The sequence below is a fragment of the Lampetra fluviatilis genome, chromosome 48 (genome assembly GCF_964198595.1).
Source record: "Lampetra fluviatilis chromosome 48, kcLamFluv1.1, whole genome shotgun sequence".
In the NCBI taxonomy this organism is placed as follows: Eukaryota; Metazoa; Chordata; class Hyperoartia; order Petromyzontiformes; family Petromyzontidae; genus Lampetra; species Lampetra fluviatilis.
Genome location: NC_136322.1, coordinates 1920137 through 1937753, shown reverse-complemented (window position 1 = coordinate 1937753; position 17617 = coordinate 1920137). Strand labels below are relative to the sequence as shown.

At 49.0% G+C, this 17617-nt stretch overlaps 1 pseudogene; it reads right to left on the bottom strand.

Moving 5' to 3' along the window:
• LOC144947985 (glutamate--cysteine ligase catalytic subunit-like) overlaps nucleotides 1-17617 on the bottom strand; it is a 49802-nt pseudogene that overhangs the window by 23064 nt on the left and 9121 nt on the right.

The window sequence follows — 17617 nt, the reverse complement described above, 5'->3', positions numbered from 1 at the left end:
CACAATGAATGGAGACGTGTCGGGACGGAGGGTGAGCGGTGATCAAAGAACAATGAAGAGATTACTGTTAAACACTGGGGATGTTAACACTCGGTGAAGTAAATTAAAATAGTGCCTGTCAGATAAGATGGTCCAAAAAGTGTAATTAAGTCTTTTTTGCGTGGTTAATAACATCTTTCCAGTGATTACTAAGTTTGTACCCATCATCATGGTTGAAATTATGTCTGTGTTTGTATATTTGTATGGCTTCGTGTACAAACCTTTGATGGTAGCCAGTAGGTTTGCAGAGAACCTTGGTCTCGGAAAAGACAATTTCATGAGAGCCCACAGAGTTGAAGCAATGATCGGCAACGGCCGAAGAATCAGTTCTGCCGTGTTTCAGATCTGACTTGTGCTCGCGGACACGATCAGAAACATGACGTTTCGTTTCTCCAATGTAGCAATCACCACAAATGCAACTCAATTTGTAGACTCCAGGATACTGTAAGTCAGGAACGACATCCTTCACAGATGGAATCAGATCACGGATTTTATGCACTGTACTGAATCGGACTTGGATCTTATGTTTGTTTAGAATTTTGGAGATCTTTTTGGTCACGCCTGCTATGTATGGTAACGTGATAGTTTTGGTCGGAGTTTCATGTGGTTGTTTCTGTGTGGTGGGAGAGACAGCTTGGCGGATAGTACGGTCAGAGTATCCGTTCATCCTGAGGGCCCGATGTACATGTCTTAATTCATCAGTCAGGTGGTGTTGGTCAGAAATGCCATGGGCTCTGTGGTATAGCGTTTTGATGAGAGAATTATTTTGAGATGGGTGGTGGTGGGAATCCGGTTTCAAGTAGGAATCTGTGTGGGTGGCTTTCCTGTAGACAGAATGTCCCAAGGATCCGTCAAGCCTCCTCTTAAACAGAATATCCAAGAATGGTAGTTTACCGTCTTTCTCCACTTCCATGGTGAATCTGATAGATGGGTGTCTAGAATTGATGTGGTCCAAGAAGTGGTTCAATGCTGGGAGGCCATGTGGCCAGATGACGAAAGTGTCATCCACATATCTCTTCCACAGGGAAGGACGCAGGGTGGATGTCTGGATGGCGTCTGATTCAAACTTTTCCATGAACATGTTGGCTATAACTGGTGACAAGGGGGAGCCCATAGGGGTACCCTCATTCTGTTTGTAGAAGGTGCCATTCCAGGTAAAATAGGTGTTGGTGAGGCAATGCCTAACCAGCGCAGGTACATCAGAATTCAATCCATGTTGGACTAAGTCCTCAATTATTGTTAGGGTGTCCGGTCCTGGGACTTTGGTAAACAAAGATACTACATCAAATCTGACGAGGATGTCATCAGAAGATAGTACCATGTCCTTAACCATAGAGACTAATTGGGTTGAGTTGAGTACTGCCGAAGAGGTCTTGCCTGTGAAGGGGAGCAGAGTATCTGATAGAAAACGGGCTAGTTTGTACGTCGGAGAGTTTATCGTCGACACGATGGGTCGTAGCGGGGTGCCTTCTTTATGGATTTTGGGAAGACCATAGAGTCTGGGAGGTCTTGCCGCCGATGGTTTTAGAGAGGGACGTTTGCTTGGTTCGATGAGGGAAGTCGAACTCGTGATGATACTGTTGGTTTTTGTCGTTAGGCTTTTAGTGGGATCGTTTTTAATTTTGGAGTAACTCCCATCATTAAGAAGGTCCAGGATTTTGTTGTTGTATGAATCTTTATCCATGATGACCGTGGCATTGCCCGTGTCTGCCGAGAGGATGACTATATCATCTCTCTTTTTTAAGTTCGCGAGTTCAGAGCGTTCGTTTTTGCTGATGTTACTAGTGGGTTTCTTAGCATTCTTAAGAATAGTAGCTATTTCAGCTCTTGCTACATCCGCATGGATGTGTCCTATGCCTCTGAGGGCTACATCAATCTGAGAAATCATATCCTCTACTGGTATATATTTAGGGGTGACGGCGAAATTTAGTCCTTTGGCCAGTACCGTTTTTAGATTGTCAGAAATTGGAATGTTACTCTGATTAATCACGGTCTTGTTAACATCCAGCTTTGCGATGTGTGGCTCTGGTTTCTTTTTAGATAGGAGGTTGAATTTAGAAATCAGGTTAGCTTTGCATTTGGCTGACATTGAGTCAGCAGAAGCAGAAGTCATGTTATCAACGTGGTTCCAATCAGAAGGTGACATTTTTTGTGTTAACATTAAATGTGTTTGTAAGAGAGTCTCTCTTACAAACACATTTAATGTTAACTCTCTTACAAACACATTTAATGTTAACACAAAAAATGTCACCTTCTGATTGGAACCACGTTGATAACATGACTTCTGCTTCTGCTGACTCAATGTCAGCCAAATGCAAAGCTAACCTGATTTCTAAATTCAACCTCCTATCTAAAAAGAAACCAGAGCCACACATCGCAAAGCTGGATGTTAACAAGACCGTGATTAATCAGAGTAACATTCCAATTTCTGACAATCTAAAAACGGTACTGGCCAAAGGACTAAATTTCGCCGTCACCCCTAAATATATACCAGTAGAGGATATGATTTCTCAGATTGATGTAGCCCTCAGAGGCATAGGACACATCCATGCGGATGTAGCAAGAGCTGAAATAGCTACTATTCTTAAGAATGCTAAGAAACCCACTAGTAACATCAGCAAAAACGAACGCTCTGAACTCGCGAACTTAAAAAAGAGAGATGATATAGTCATCATCTCGGCAGACAAGGGCAATGCCACGGTCATCATGGATAAAGATTAATACAACAACAAAATCCTGGACCTTCTTAATGATGGGAGTTACTCCAAAATTAAAAACGATCCCACTAAAAGCCTAACGACAAAAACCAACAGTATCATCACGAGTTCGACTTCCCTCATCGAACCAAGCAAACGTCCCTCTCTAAAACCATCGGCGGCAAGACCTCCCAGACTCTATGGTCTTCCCAAAATCCATAAAGAAGGCACCCCGCTACGACCCATCGTGTCGACGATAAACTCTCCGACGTACAAACTAGCCCGTTTTCTATCAGATACTCTGCTCCCCTTCACAGGCAAGACCTCTTCGGCAGTACTCAACTCAATCCAATTAGTCTCTATGGTTAAGGACATGATACTATCTCCTGATGACATCCTCGTCAGCTTTGATGTAGTATCTTTGTTTACCAAAGTCCCAGTACCGGACACCCTAACAATAATTGAGGACTTAGTCCAACATGGATTGAATTCTGATGTACCTGCGCTGGTTAGGCATTGCCTCACCAACACCTATTTTACCTGGAATGGCACCTTCTACAAACAGAATGAGGGTACCCCTATGGGCTCCCCCTTGTCACCAGTTATAGCCAACATGTTCATGGAAAAGTTTGAATCAGACGCCATCCAGACATCCACCCTGCGTCCTTCCCTGTGGAAGAGATATGTGGATGACACTTTCGTCATCTGGCCACATGGCCTCCCAGCATTGAACCACTTCTTGGACCACATCAATTCTAGACACCCATCTATCAGATTCACCATGGAAGTGGAGAAAGACGGTAAACTACCATTCTTGGATATTCTGTTTAAGAGGAGGCTTGACGGATCCTTGGGACATTCTGTCTACAGGAAAGCCACCCACACAGATTTCTACTTGAAACCGGATTCCCACCACCACCCATCTCAAAATAATTCTCTCATCAAAACGCTATACCACAGAGCCCATGGCATTTCTGACCAACACCACCTGACTGATGAATTAAGACACGTACATCGGGCCCTCAGGATGAACGGATACTCTGACCGTACTATCCGCCAAGCTGTCTCTCCCACCACACAGAAACAACCACATGAAACTCCGACCAAAACTATCACGTTACCATACATAGCAGGCGTGACCAAAAAGATCTCCAAAATTCTAAACAAACATAAGATCCAAGTCCGATTCAGTACAGTGCATAAAATCCGTGATCTGATTCCATCTGTGAAGGATGTCGTTCCTGACTTACAGTATCCTGGAGTCTACAAATTGAGTTGCATTTGTGGTGATTGCTACATTGGAGAAACGAAACGTCATGTTTCTGATCGTGTCCGCGAGCACAAGTCAGATCTGAAACACGGCAGAACTGATTCTTCGGCCGTTGCCGATCATTGCTACAACTCTGTGGGCTCTCATGAAATTGTCTTTTCCGAGACCAAGGTTCTCTGCAAACCTACTGGCTACCATCAAAGGTTTGTACACGAAGCCATACAAATATACAAACACACACATAATTTCAACCGTGATGATGGGTACAAACTTAGTAATCACTGGAAAGATGTTATTAACCACGCAAAAAAGACTTAATTACACTTTTTGGACCATCTTATCTGACAGGCACTATTTTAATTTACTTCACCGAGTGTTAACATCCCCAGTGTTTAACAGTAATCTCTTCATTGTTCTTTGATCACCGCTCACCCTCCGTCCCTACACGTCTCCATTCATTGTGTTGAGCACTACGTGCAGTCGTTGATCACCGCTCACCCTCCGTCCCGACACGTTTCCATTCATTGTGTTGAGCACTACGTGATGTCTTTGATCACCGCTCACCCTCCGTCCCGACACGTCTCCATTCATTGGCTACCACAGTCTGATAAGCTCTCCAAACCCCCCCCCCCTCTCCACCTCCCTTCAACTTGCTTATAAGGGATTACATCTTGAATGATTGCTTCACTTGATGCAGCTAATTCGGCTGTGACGGTCCCACCTGATGACGTAGACTTGTGTTGCCTCCGAAACGTCGTGATTTTTATTTTTATTTTGTTTTATTTTACTTTCATTAATTTTAATGTTTTACCTACGTGACTTTACCGAAAAAACCTAAGAATATGAATCATTGCAGTCACGAAAGCTTCAAATCTAGAACTAAGTAGGAAAGTCTGTTCTGAGCATGCTCATCATCGACAGCTCTCATTATTGCTGTTAAAGCTTCAAACTGTTGGCCATTAAGGGAGGAAATTCCCGTTTCCACTTCTCGTTCTTCATGCACTGCATCGTATAGCTGAACTTCGATTGGATGGCTTATCGGTTCGGGAATACCAATTGATGCACAAGACAATCTATGTTGCTTGAGAATAGCGTTGATGTTGTGCAGAGGCATGTTGCAACATTTTCGTCATGACACCGTAGATAATCCAGCAACATGTCAAGTTAATGGTTGTTCCACAACTCGTGAGCAAACGTCTGTCGCATATGATTGGGCATTTCGTGGACTCCTGCATGCATCGAGCCCATTCTTCGTCTGAATCCAGCAAATGCCGATGAAAGGCAGCTTCCTTGAATGCGTTGTAAACGACACCATCGACGGTTCAGAGCAATTCAAAACTGGTAGCGCCTTTGACGTGATGCAACAGCATCTTCAGATAGAAGCGCTCCTCATCTATTATTCGAACACTGTATAATCTCGCAACGATCTTAGTGCCTCCTCTTTGTCGCTGCTTCCAGTTGTTGTTGACATACACAATTGTAGGGAATGTCGTTGTAGATAAATTATTGTGCGTGTGGATCTATGAAGCATAGCTGAAACCTAGCTTCGATCTTCGTGCGACCTGTTCGTGCGGCTTCCAACGCCTCATCTTCTCAACCCTCTTGGAACATAAGTCATTGCTGAGGTGGCAAATGCATGGGCAATCTCATCACGGCATGCGAGCTATCATGCATTGGCGACTCGAGCAAACGCCACATAGCTCTGGTGCACTGACGTATCTTGCGTTGATGAAATTTCACAGCTCGTCGTGTGTAAGTAGAGAAATCTCGCTGGTAGTGATCGTCATATTGGCGCAATATAATCTTTTGTAAATATATTTATAAATATATTTAACAGCTCGTAGTGACGTGCAGACCTCAACATTGATGTGAGCATTGTACATCAGCAACAGATATGGATTGTACGGCACCACATATCTGTTATCCATTGACGATCCACGAACTTCAGCTGAAATTCCTTGTCGCCGATGATACAAAGGATATCCGTTAACATTGTGCACTGTCATGGTAGCAAATTCCTTCGGGAACGCCTTTTAGTACCTTCCATTTTGCATGCAGGCTGCGCGAGAATTTGCAGCTGCGCATGGGCCATGCATCATGCATCTTGTGACAATTTCGTGTAACCGCGGATTTTTAGCCGCAACGGGAATTTCAGCAGGCACAACCTGATGAATGTGCTCAGAGCTTTGGAATCTATCATCAACTTGCAATGTTCCCAGGATGTGTGCGTGAGGCAGACCACGATTCTGGAACTCGATGGTGTAGACGGAAGCCGTTGAGATTCCCAGAACGCCATGGAGAGTGAGATCCTGCATCAACGATTTCAGTTTCAACTTGAAAACACGTGCCACTAAGTCAAGTCGATCAGATGCTTGTTCACCTTGCTGCAAATTGTTGGTGATTTCTCGCCACCTTGGATTTCCAGTGAATGTTATGAAGAGATCGGGAGCTATTGCTTTGTGAAAATTGTAATGGCGTCCGTGCTTTGCTCTTTCATGTTCCGCGGTGAACCTTCGAAAGGCGATGGCAGAATAACAGGAATTCCGGCTCGTCCTGCAGCCATTTGATAGGCATTCTCTATGTGATCGGCAAGTTTTTGATAAAGCTCAACTCGTAATTTCGGCTGATGTTGACGTATGTAATTCAAATTATTAGGTTCAACCTGCAGGTACGAATCGACAATACACGGTTTTGTAAGCTTTCCAGCACTGATTTGTGGGTTGAATGTGCCTCTGATCACCGTTTGCGCTCCAACATACTGTTGCGTTGACTTGAGCTCCAGCATCAAAGTGTCTTGGCTCTGGCGAGCTCTCCATCTCTGCTGTCTTTCTCTTTGCAAACGGCGTTTCTTAGCTGCAGTATCTTCGTCCTCCATGATGTTTGGCAATCCTGGGCTCACGTATTTAGATCTTATGACACTTAACGTGCTCCAGCAGCTGTAAAACTGCGAATAAGGTTGCCTCGCGCTTTTTAGACACTGTAGAGGGGCAGTGTGATCTACAGAGGGGCCACATTTAGCTGGCAGAGTCAAAAGAAGCATTAAAATTGGTAATTTTTTGACCAGGAACTCTTCGGTATCTTACACAATAGTCAAAGGTGAGCAATCTATGTGGCTGTCTAATTTGAAAAAAAAAACTGTAACTTCACTTTAGCACTGTTTTAAAATCACCTGAAGCTGTTAACTAACAAATGAATCTTCTCCAAAGGGCGCTTAATAGGGAAGAGTGAAGAAAGTAGAGTGGCGATACTGTCTGAAGTAACTTAGCAAATAACGAAGACCAAAGATAAGCATTAGAGTTATGAATAAATTTATCAGAGTATAATTGTATCTTTTCTAAATGTAATGGCAAAGAATATTGAAAAATCTTGACTTAAAGCATTCATGACTGAAGTAATTCATATTATTTGGGTCTTTCGGTAGAGTCACGTAGATAGGTTCAAAGAAAATCACAAACAATAACAAAAACTACGTTTCTTTGAACCTATCTATGGGACCCAAAAAATATGAATATTTTAAAAAGAATGTCATTAAACATTTCACTGCATTTCACTGTAGCACTGCAATAATGGCAGTGAATGTTGCACAAAACGAAGTCATAAAACACCTGACAGCATTTGACAGCAGCACTGCATTAATCGCAGTGTTTGTTGCACGCAACTATTTCATAAAACACCTGACGTAACATCATAATAGCACTGTAATTAACGGACCTATCAATTATTTGATATTTACTGCTCTGACACTTACCTTCCGCTTTCGCTCGCTGGGTTGAAAACAATTCGAATTCAATATAATGTCTGCAAAGTAGCAGAGAAATGTTTATTATAGCATAATTAGGAAGCTAAAGACACCAAATGCACAGTGATGCGGCGTATAATGATTTATTTCCTTCACTTTGTATGAATATACGTAAAATCGAAAGCGAATTTGCATTTAAAAAATGTCATAGCCGCTCGACCTTCTTCTGCGGTCGTCTGAAAATCCAGGCACACGTGAATAATAATGAGGGGAGGGGCGCATGTGGAGTAATGTCACGCGCGGGACACAGACACAAACTTTTTTGGTTCGTTATATTAGTTGATGCGTTGATTTATTTATTAGGTTTATTTACCATGAAGAAAGGTTAAAATTAAAGCCAATTTGCGTATAATTCTAGATTTGAAGCTTTCGTGACTGCAAGGAATCATCTTCTTAGGTTTTTTTCGGTAAAGTCACGTAGAAAGTAAAATAAAATAAAAACAAAAATCACGACGTTTCGGAGGCAACACAAGTCTCCGTCATCAGGTGGGACCGTCACAGCCAGATTAGCTGTATCAAGTGAGGCAATGATTCAAGATGTAATCCCTTAAAAGCGAGTTGAGGGGGGAGGGAGAGGGAGGGGGGAGCTCATCAGACTATGGTAGCCAATGAAAGGAACGTATCGGGAGGGAGGGGGGGCGAGGCCAAAAGGGTGGGCGATGGACGTGGAAGCGCTTGTGCGCAAGCGGCCAATTACTGCACACGCCAACACAATGGAGCGATTGTGCGCAAGCGGCCAGCCACTGCAACCGCCAACACAATGGGCAGAGAGGAGGAGGGGAGGTCTAATACACATGATAGACAAAAGAACGAAAATGATGATGGGCACAAACTTAGGGGGAGCTCATCAGACTATGGTAGCCAATGAATGGAACGTATCGGGAGGGAGGGGGGGCGGGGGGGGGGCGAGGCCAAAAGGGTGGGCGACGGACGTGGAAGCGCTTGTGCGCAAGCGGCCAATTACTGCACACGCCAACACAATGGACAGAGAGGGGGAGGGGGGGGGGGGTCTGATACACATGATAGACAAAAGAACGAAAATGCCCATGTTAATACCAATGCTGGCTGAACAATGAAGAGAGTACTGTTAAAAATAACTGGGGATGTTAACACTCGGTAAAGTACAGTAAAATAGTGCCTGTCAGATAAGATGGTCCAAAAAATTGTGATTAAGTCTTTTTTGCGTGGTTGATAACATCTTTCCAATGATTACTAAGTTTGTACCCATCATCACGGTTGAAATTATGTCTGTGTTTGTATATTTGTATGGCTTCGTGTACAAACCTTTGATGGTAGCCGGGAGGTTTGCAGAGAACCTTGGTCTCGGAAAAGACAATTTCATGAGAGCCCACCGAGTTGTAGCAATGATCGGCCACGGCAGAAGAATCAGTTCTTCCGTGTTTCAGATCTGACTTGTGCTCGCGGACACGATCAGAAACATGACGTTTCGTTTCTCCAATGTAGCAATCACCACAAATGCAACTCAATTTTGTAGACTCCAGGATACAGTAAGTCAGGAACGACATCCTTCACAGATGGAATCAGATCACGGATTTTATGCACTGTACTGAATCGGACTTGGATCTTATGTTTGTTTAGAATTTTGGAGATCGTTTTGGTCACGCCAGCTATGTATGGTAACGTGATGGTTTTGGTCGGAGTTTCATGTGGCTGTTTCTGTGTGGTGGGAGAGACAGCTTGGCGGATAGTACGGTCAGAGTATCCGTTCATCCTGAGGGCCCGATGTACATGTCTTAATTCACCGGTCAGGTGGTGTTTGTCAGAAATGCCATGTGCTCTGTGGTATAGCGTTTTGATGAGAGAGTTCTTTTGAGATGCTACATTGGAGAAACGAAACGTCATGTTTCTGATCGTGTCCGCGAGCACAAGTCAGATCTGAAACACGGCAGAACTGATTCTTCTGCCGTGGCCGATCATTGCTACAACTCGGTGGGCTCTCATGAAATTGTCTTTTCCGAGACCAAGGTTCTCTGCAAACCTCCCGGCTACCATCAAAGGTTTGTACACGAAGCCATACAAATATACAAACACAGACATAATTTCAACCGTGATGATGGGTACAAACTTAGTAATCATTGGAAAGATGTTATCAACCACGCAAAAAAGACTTAATCACAATTTTTTGGACCATCTTATCTGACAGGCACTATTTTATTGTACTTTACCGAGTGTTAACATCCCCAGTTATTTTTAACAGTACTCTCTTCATTGTTCAGCCAGCATTGGTATTAACATGGGCATTTTCGTTCTTTTGTCTATCATGTGTATCAGACCCCCCCCTCCCCCTCTCTGTCCATTGTGTTGGCGTGTGCAGTAATTGGCCGCTTGCGCACAAGCGCTTCCACGTCCGTCGCCCACCCTTTTGGCCTCGCCCCCCGCCCCCCCTCCCTCCCGATACGTTCCATTCATTGGCTACCATAGTCTGATGAGCTCCCCCTAAGTTTGTGCCCATCATCATTTTCGTTCTTTTGTCTATCATGTGTATTAGACCTCCCCTCCTCCTCTCTGCCCATTGTGTTGGCGGTTGCAGTGGCTGGCCGCTTGCGCACAATCGCTCCATTGTGTTGGCGTGTGCAGTAATTGGCCGCTTGCGCACAAGCGCTTCCACGTCCATCGCCCACCCTTTTGGCCTCGCCCCCCCTCCCTCCCGATACGTTCCTTTCATTGGCTACCATAGTCTGATGAGCTCCCCCCTCCCTCTCCCTCCCCCCTCAACTCGCTTTTAAGGGATTACATCTTGAATCATTGCCACACTTGATACAGCTAATCTGGCTGTGACGGTCCCACCTGATGACGGAGACTTGTGTTGCCTCCGAAACGTCGTGATTTTTGTTTTTATTTTATTTTACTTTCTACGTGACTTTACCGAAAAAACCTAAGAAGACCAATTTGCGTAAACAAATGTTCTTTTCCGCTGCACCTTATTAATATGGAGTGAAGTTACCCGTTCATGATTATTAATGAGGGGGGGGGGGTCCATGTGGAGGACACCACCTGTTTATGATTATGTGACGTCACGCGCGTTACACACAGACATAATTGGCTCATTATATTAGTAAATGCACGGCTGGGGCTGGATATTTTGTACCAAAAATCTAATCGATTCCGAAACTTTACGAAAATAGAATCGGAAAATCTATTCCTCTGGGATCGGCTCGCCATCCCCAATCGCCCTCACCACCTCTGCGTGTCATTATCCCTGCTTGTCTACAGCCTGCGTGCATTCCTCCTGCTCCTCCCCGATGGGGGGAGCAAGGTGGGGGGTAGTGGGAATTCTCACAATTTACGCAAAGTGTTGGGTTTGAAAACGGTTCGGGGCCGTTGGGGCACGGCCGCTCTCCTGTGAGCATGTGGCAGGAGGAAGGGGAGGGTGAGGAGGTCTCACCCCGGGTTGGCCTCCTCGTCCATGGCTCTCAAGTCGTTGATCAGCTCCTCTGCATTGAACAAGACACGGGCCCTGCGCGCCGTGTGATCGAAGGAGACGAGCATGTACTCGACCTGCGTGCTCACACGGGGGCAGACGCAGAGGAGGGGGAGATGGAGAGAGGAGGGGGAGACTGAGAGAAGTTAGGGACACGGAGAAGTGGAAGTATGTGTAATGCGGGCGAAAGCGACCTTCCGGATGTGACGTCACGAGGAGGCGGAGCCAGGTGACGTGGGTGAAAGGTAGGGGGTCCTTAAGCGGGTAAACCGGAAGGAGAAGGCAGTCGGGGTGTGAATGGAAAGGTGTGGGGCCACGCGGGCGTACGAGCCGAGGGGGCACCGTCAGAAGCGGGAGCCAACCCTGGGAACAGTAGGGAGCTACTGGGAGGTGTAAAGCTGCAGATAGAGATAGGCAGTAAGGCTGTGTGTGAGGGGCAGCGGGGTGGCTGCCAAGAGTCGCAGGAGCGACGAGAAGGCGAGACAGCACGAGGCTGTCAGAGCTGCAGCAGGAACAGCCAAGGGAGCTGTGTGAGAGTACAGCAGCGGAGCTGCTGTGGGGCTGCAAGAGCGACAAGAACAGCAGCGGGGCTGCTGATGTGGACTGGAGTGACATCGGAACCAGCACAGAGAGAATAAGAGAGACAGCCGTGTGGGAACGCAGTACGGACCGAATAAAGGACACTGAGCCAGAGATCGTGGTCAAGTCTTTTATTACACTGGGGTCAGAAGTGAAACGGCATGTCTAAGCAAGTAAGGAAGAAAATTCCCCCGGCGCCAGCATCGGCTTCTTCGTCCGACGACGACGAATTCCCTCCGACCACGGATTCTGCTGGGGTGGTGGAGGAGAGCCCTGCTGAGGCGAGCACGGGGACGGGCGTGGAAGATGTCGGCGCGATGGCGGGTCCGTCAACAACATCGGACGCTGACCAAAGATGGCAACAGGTGGCAGAACAACTGGAGACACTCAAGGACGTCCTGGCGCATCTATGTCACCTCGTTACGCCAAGGACGACGATGGAACGAGAAGGTGATCCACGGGCCGCCACGTTGCCTGCCCTGCCGCCGCCATTGGCCACGCGGCAAGAAGACGCCATCTTGCGCGCTCCGCGGCGCCAAACCGCCATCTTGGCCACGCCGCGGGCCGACGCCATTTTGAATTTGCCTCCAGAACAACCATCATTGGAAGACGGCGTAAAGAGGAGTCGGAGTCGCCACCTTACTACAGTTAAGGAATTCTCTATCGGGTGCGATTGGAGCGCTTTCGCCTGCCGATTTTTGGCGGCGGTTCGTTCAGCAAGATGGACCGATGCGGAGGCCTTGGAAGTGTTGCCGACTCTACTGGACGACGAATCTGTTCGATTTTTCCGTTCCATAACGGCCGATAAGAAGAAGACTTTATGTGGAGTTTTTGAGGAAATGGCCGACGCCTATGAGCCACCTGACGACGCGCATCGGCGATTCGCTCAACGACAACGAGCACCCGAAGAATCGCCCGTGGCGTTCAGGGGTGCGGTGTTGGAGCTGGCCATGGCAGCATATCCTGACACGCCACAGGATCTGCTCGAGCCTCTCATATTGGGGAAAATGCTGGAGCTGTCTCGGGATCTGGGGATCCCCATGCCTGTGTGTGGGCATGAGAAGCTCACGTCCCGGGCGGCAGCAAAGTGTCTGGATGCGCAGTTTAATCTCCGTCGCTGGAAGCAAGTGGCGGCATGGACGGGTGGGCCCGTCAAGGAAGGAGGCGCGATGGGGTGGGACCCCACAAGGGCGATCTATGTGCCGGATGAGCGGGGTCCACAGGAGCTGACGGCTGCCTCCTCTCCATGGTCGGGACGCGGAAGGCCGGGGCCGCGCGCTACGCCATCGGGACGGGGCCGCCGGGATGCAAGACCTGCGCTTCGGCGCAACGAGGCCGATTGCTTCCGCTGCGGCCGTAGGGGCCATTACGCCAAAGATTGCTGGGCCCGCTTCCCGGGTCCGCCGCAGCAGGAGCCCACAACACCGGACAAGCCGACCAAGGAACCTCCGAAACAGGCATGTCGGCACGCACCAGACACTCGGCAAGGCTTTACACCTCACCCACCACCTTTGTTGCGCGATCCTATTGTTGTTGTTAAAGAAAGGCCATCGACGGGGCCTTGTCATTCAGTTACCCAGTGGCGCAAATTGGCACGGAGAGTTGTCGCGGCCGCTACGGGTTCGTCCACTGTACCGGGGTCCATACAAGGTGTGGACGTGCGCATTTTGGTCGACTCGGGAGCGTCTGCGACTATTATATCGGATGTCATTTTCCATCTGTTGGGCATTCCGCCGGGGGCTGTGCGTCCGGTTTATGGGTCTTGCGTCGCTGCGAACGGGGGTAGTATGGGTATCGTGGGCCAGGTGGATGCTAAGATATCTATAGGGGATGTGTCGGCTTCGGGCGTTGTGTTAATATCGAGATCTTTGGCGGTTCCTTGCTTACTAGGCACGGATTTTTTGGCTAAGATGCCCATTTTGATTAAAATCAATGAGAATTGTATTGAATTGCCGGGGGGCCGTCGAATCTCGTTTCTGCCGTCGCCCTGGGGGCGACCTGCTTCGGCCGTACAGGTGCAGGCGCTGTCCGTCGCATCTGTGGACATCCCACCTGGTTCACAGATGCTTATACCCTTGCGGTATCGGAAGCCCCTGCCCAGTCGGCTAGGAGCATTAGGGGTCTTGTTGTCACCATCCGCCACGATAACAACGGGATTGGCGTTAGTTGGGGCAGAGACCATCGTCCGGCCGGATCAATTACCGGTTTTACAGGTGCTTAATGCGGGGGTGGAAAACATCCGTGTTCCGGCCGGTACGGTTGTGGCACATGCCACTACGGCGTTTGCGACGCACGATTGTCCGCATCGTCGGGGAGTGGTCGCTGGTGTTTCCGAGCCAAGGGGTTCGGATAATCGTTGGATCGCTACCTTATGTGACGAAAATTCTTCCCTGTCCGTGGGGCAACGTGATGCGCTGCGTAAATTGTTGCTGACGTATTCGGATGTGTTCAGCTCCGACGATTTGGATTTGGGACGCACATCCTTGCTTTCCCATCACATTGAGACGGGCGACGCTGCCCCTATTCGGTTAAATTCGCATCGGATGAGTCCAGCGGAGCGAGAACACGTTCGGGGGGCGGTGGAAGACATGTTGGCTGCGGACATTATATCGCCATCTAACAGCCCATGGGGCGCTCCTGTGGTCTTGGTTAAGAAAAAGGATGGCAACTTGCGATTTTGTGTCGATTTCTGGAAATTGAATAAGATATCGGTGGCAGATGCGTACCCCCTGCCGCGTATGGACGACTCCCTTGACGCATTGTCGGGGGCTAAGTTCTTTTCCACACTGGACCTCTCTTCGGGATTTTGGCAGCTTCCCCTTGACGAGTCCTCACGGGAGAAAACCGCATTCCGTACGCCGCAGGGGTTATTTCAATTCAACTGCCTCCCGATGGGATTGAATGCGGCCCCTGCTACATTTCAAAGATTGATGGAGCTCGTTTTGACGGGGTTGCAGTGGGAGACGTGTCTTATATATTTGGACGATATTATTGTGTTCAGCCGCACATTTGAGGAACATTTAACGCGGCTGGAGACAGTGTTCACGAGGATGCGCTCTGCCAATTTGAAATTCAAACCAAAGAAATGCCACCTACTGCAACGGTCCGTCCGTTATTTGGGGCACATTGTGAGTGCAGAGGGGGTGTCCACGGATCCGGAAAAGACGGCGTGTGTCCGGGATTGGCCGACTCCGGCCTCTGTGGGGGATGTTCGGCGGTTTTTGGGATTTGCCTCGTATTACCGAAGATTTGTGCCGGGGTTTGCGACGATTGCGAGGCCCTTGCATCTCCTTACGGGTAAAGGACGGAAATTTGGTTGGGGAGAGCCGGAAGAGGCGGCCTTTCGGGGTCTGCGTGATCTATTGGCTACGGCCCCGACATTGGATTATCCCGATTTTGATCGCCCTTTCATTCTTGATACGGACGCGAGTGACACAGGTATTGGGGCGGTATTATCACAGTCTAAAGGGGGCGTAGAGCGCGTCGTGGCGTATGGTAGCCGAGTCTTGTCGCCTGCGGAAACACGCTACTGTGTCACTCGTAGAGAACTTTTGGCGGTTGTTTTTTTCCTACGGCAATTTCGACCGTACCTTTACGGTCGTTCTTTTATTGTGCGTACGGATCATGCGGCCTTGCAATATGCACTTAAAATGGACCAGCCATCGGGACAGTGGGCACGTTGGTTGGACACGCTGCAGGAATTTTCCTTCCAAATTCAACATCGGAAGGGAGTGCGCCATGCGAACGCTGACGCACTTTCCAGATTACCAGGGCGCGCCCCTTGTAAATGTGCGTCGGGGACGCATAGGTGTTCGCCGATTCTGAACCCCCCTCAGCCGCTTACGTTGGCCGTCGGGAAGTCGGATACTCCGATGGAACCGGGACCGACTGATGGGGTTTTGAATCTGCCGCGGTCTGTCTGGATTCGGGAACAGATGATGGACGAGTCGTTGTTGTCCATGCGGAAGCGGTCTATGAGGGACAATGGGAGTCCGAGTTCGGCTGTGGGGCCGCGAACCGCTCTCCGAGATGGTCTGCTTATGTGGCAAGAAAGGTTCCAGGAAAGCTGGCGTGTGGTGGTACCAACGTCCTTGCGATTTGAGTTGATTAGAACTCTCCATTGTGACACACTATTGCATTTAGGGGTGCAGAAGACCTTGTTGACGTTACAACGTCATTATTTTTGGCACGGCATGGCGACAGATGTCGTAGGGCACGTGGGCACGTGCGCGCGTGCCCTGAATGCGCCCGGCGTAAGCCACCTAAACATCCTTACGTGCCGCCTCTCCAGTCGATTCAGGTGTCTCGAGTCAATGAATTGGTGGCACTGGACATATTGGGACCCTTCCCACCATCGGCGAGGGGAAATAAATATTTGCTGGTAGGGGTTGAGTATCTCTCCCGTTGGCCGATGGCCTGGCCGTTGCCCGATCAGTCGGCCGCGGCCATCACCGACGCCTTTTTGTTTGGGTACATTATGGACAAGGGGGCGCCGGAGAGACTCCTCACGGACCAGGGCCGAAATTTCTCTTCTAAATTATTGGCTGAAGTGTGCGCAGGCCTTGGGACTAAGAAGATACGGACATCTCCATACCATCCGCAGACGGATGGTATGGTTGAGCGGCTGAACAGGACATTGTCTGCCATGCTTTGCCATACTGTGAGTGAACAGCAATCGGATTGGGATCTGCACATCCCCGGAGTGCTTTCGGCGTACAGGATGACGCCCCATGCGGCTACAGGGTATTCGCCGTTTTACCTTATGTATGGTCGGGAAAACGTGCCTCCGGTGGATGTGCAATTGGGTACTGGGGTGAAGGGACCTCGTAAACCACTCCCTGAATACATTCAGGACACGGTTCGCCGGGTTACGGAGGCGCGGGAAAACGCCCGCGTGGCTACGGCCAAAGCCCAGGCCCGGAACGAGCGGTATGCTCGGCGGTCTGAGGGGGAGTGCCCCTGGAAGGTGGGAGACCTGGCCTGGCTCCATTGCCCGCAGGTGCGGCCGGGGACCTCTCCTAAATTGCACAAACCTTGGCATGGTCCTGTGCGCCTCATTGAGGTTCCCAATCCACAGTCGGCGCGCGTTCAGTTTGGTTCTCGCCGTTGGTTTGTTCATACGTCGCGGTTGAAACCATATGTTGCTCCCCTACGTGATGCGTCATCTCCCAATGTTGCCTTGCCGGGGTCTGTTGCTGCTGACTCTGACTCTTCCCCGCCTGCGTCCATTGATCTTGCTAGAGCGCCTGTCGTACCTGTTCCAGACAGGCCGGCCGTGACACCGCGGGGGAGGAGTGGGCCTGTTCGGAGGGCGCCTGCCAGGGCTGCGGCACCTTCAAGCCCGGCGACCCTTCCGACCCCGCTGCAGGCGCATTCGCGGAATGCGACCAAGACTGATGCGTCAGGGACACGAGATGTCGGTGGACTTCCAATCGCAGCAGGGGAATTACCCCCTGTCATTTCTCGTGTTCCATCGCGTCCCCGTTCTACAAGTGGGCCGCCGACCGTCCGGGACGGGCCGGCGACCCGCACTCGTTCCAAATCGCTTACGTTTCGTTGATTGTATGTTGTTATTGTTCTTGTTCTTGCCGTCGTATTTATCGCATGCTTTCGTACGTTCGTCGATGTTACTTGTGTGTTGTTCTTGTTGTTATATTGCATGCTTAGTGTCCTTTAAGGGGGAAGGTCGGTTCACCGCATTACGCTTTGGTGTTGTTCAGCCGAGGTCGGCTGGGTTTTTTCTATGGGGGAGGGTGGTGTAATGCGGGCGAAAGCGACCTTCCGGATGTGAC